Below are 2,788 nucleotides of genomic sequence, written 5' to 3'. Positions count from 1 at the left end.
GTTGGGACAACAGCCTGGGGGTGTCCGATTGACTATAGGTCTAACATGCAGCACACTCTGTTCATTATTACATGTGAGCAGGATGCTCAGGTGTTTAAGAGGCATCCCAGAATGATGTGGTTCAGAAACCAAACCCGCAGATTAAGGAAATGAAGCTGAGGCCTCTTTGTCCGTCTTCACACTTCAACACTGAGCTGGGAGCAATTAGCCACTTACGGCAATTGTGGTGAAACACACACACACACACACACACACACACACACACACACACACTCACTCAGGACTGACTGAGAAACACATGTTCTTTCTCCCGTATCTTGTATTCACGATCTGTCGCTGTCCGAAGCACACATACACCTCAGGTCTATCCCATTACATGAGCCCCCAGGCCCAGCTTGCAGGCTGAAAAGCCCAATTTGTTTATTCCTGTGGGGATTACGGGAAGGGAGGGTAGAGGGGGTGAAATGCATCTAACAGAGCGCAGGGGCCCCCTCGACCAAAGCTCTTTAATTACTGCTCCTCCTTGCCACCACCCCCCCATCCCTCCCCAACACCACAGCCTCCCGGAACTCAGCCACAATGAACTTGAGCTACAGTTAACTGCACAGCCACTCTCGAGGTGTGTGTGTGTGTGTGTGTGTGTGTGTGTGTGTGTGTGTGTGTGTGTGTGTGTGTGTGTGTGAGAGAGAGTGAGAGTGAGAGAGAGATATATGGACAGAAAAGGAGTAAGAAAGATCACCAACAAAACTCCCATCCCCCATAATACTTCTTTCCTCCTCAAAGCATTCCAGCTTGGCAGAGGCCAGCACAGAGCAGCGAGCTTCGACTAAACCAACATCATCCAGCTCATCACACCAACACCACTGCTTTACCTGTACAGTTCATACACCTGTGTAAAGAGCAACAAGAAGACAGTCTCAAAAAGACACTCCTTTATTCACATATTAATGAGAGTTTTAGTTTTGGAAAGGTTGGAAGATGCAGCTGCTTAAACTTTTTCCTCAGCGCAGCATCCCTCATAATTGATCCGTGCCAGCCAAACAACCAGCAAGAATACCTCCTAAAGGGCTAATAACAAGGAATGTTTACAATATTATTATAAATATTAATATTTATAACCTGCTGATGTGGTAGACTTTAGAACTGCTCACTTTCACTTTGCTTTCAGTTTCTGTAACTCTCCCTCGTTGCATTTTTTTTTTATATCTCCATAGAAAATATTTCTATGGAGAGTTCCTGCAGTTATGGTGGTTGTTCCACCATGCACTATGCAGCTAACTAGGCTAACCCCCAGGAAAACAAAACAGTTATCCTCTTCCTCTTTCATAACTGAAATTCAATGGGAGAAACGCTGATGCAGTACTATAGTAAGTAAAGAACATTTCTTTCACATTGGTAAGTAATTCCCAAAAGGGAAAAAAAAACAAAAAAAAACAAACAAAAAAACCCCACAATTTAAATAAATCACACATCTTTAAAAAAATATGTCAGAAACTGGAATGCAAATAATAAATAAACAATAACAAAAGAAAAAATCTGAAAACTCAGACATCATCTTTCTACAATAGGTTACTTTTGTAGAAGCAGGACTATGTTGGGTTATATTTGTGCTTCACAGATGGTGACTGATTTAAAAAGAGCACCAACCTAACCAGCATCACAATCGTCTAATTAACTAGCCTAAAGCTTATTTCAGCTCCTCCCACACAAAGGGTCGCCACAGTGTATGGATCCAAGTATTTGCTTTGGCAGATTTGTACATCAGAGGCTCTTCCTGGATTCGTGTCACCAGGGATCTTTCCCACGTTAGATGAATCTGTCTAACCACTATACTATGGCACCACAGACAAACAGACCTGCCTGAAAGTGACAAAAATAGTCAGAAAACAGTGTTTTTAAGAGGCAGGTGTCAGGTAATTTCAGCTATCATCTCCTAAGTTAGCAGTGGTAGCACCTGCAGCATTCTTTCCTTGCAGACTGATATCTGAACTGCTCAGGTTGCTCTGGTCTCGTGGTCGGTGTACTGTGACGCAGCTTAAATGCAACCGTTCCTTCTTTGGATCAAAGTACTGCTGAACTGTGCTGTTTGCACCACTGTCGTGTGTATTTGTTTACAACTGTCCATCATTAAGACACAGACAGAGAAGGATGCTGTCATCTGTCTGTGTCTAGATAACATCTCAGACCCAACAGCTAGCTGAGATTTTACAAAAACAAACTATGGCTAATTCGTTCAACTAGTGGTACCAAATTTTGTGTCCCACAGACAAAAACAATTCTGCTTTATCTCCAAAACTGACATCAATCAGATACATGTTGCCCGTAAAAGATTATATAAATTTCCCTCTGCAGTGCTGTGCTGTTCCCACAATGCCTGGTGGGGCTCCAAACAAAAAGACCCCGGGCAGCCTCGACCACAGTTAACCATGTTAAAGAAACAGTGGAGCAACTCTTTTTCTTCTTTGTGCACTCATTTCTGTGTATTTCACTCACTCTCCCCCTTTCTTTTCTTCACCCAACCATCACTACCACCAACCTCCTCTCACACGAGGAGGTACAGAGGAGAGAGGAGAAAGAAAAACAGAGGGTGGGGGGTAGGCTCGAAGATTGATTAGAGGCAGAGAGGAGAAATGGTTGAGTTGCACATGAAACACAGAAGCAGCCAGAGATGACTCTATTCACACTCATTAAAGAGCACCTTTCAAAGACCTCCTTCCCACACAGATATATGGAAAACAATTGTTTCTTCTCTTAAAGGCACTCTGTCAGCATGAAAATTGCTTTTTTT

The 2,788-nt window shown here is 43.1% G+C and overlaps 1 protein-coding gene across 3 annotated transcripts in view; it reads right to left on the bottom strand.

The window, feature by feature from the left end:
• The window catches only part of lrp4 (low density lipoprotein receptor-related protein 4), a 122,549-nt gene that overhangs the window by 97,638 nt on the left and 22,123 nt on the right, over window positions 1-2,788 (bottom strand). The window lies entirely within an intron of this gene.

This window comes from Haplochromis burtoni, unplaced genomic scaffold (assembly GCF_018398535.1).
Source record: "Haplochromis burtoni strain Fernald_Lab_line unplaced genomic scaffold, NCSU_Asbu1 Contig_329, whole genome shotgun sequence".
NCBI classification, from domain to species: domain Eukaryota; kingdom Metazoa; phylum Chordata; class Actinopteri; order Cichliformes; family Cichlidae; genus Haplochromis; species Haplochromis burtoni.
Note: the sequence above shows the minus strand (reverse complement) of the source record. Positions and strands in the feature narration are given on the sequence as shown.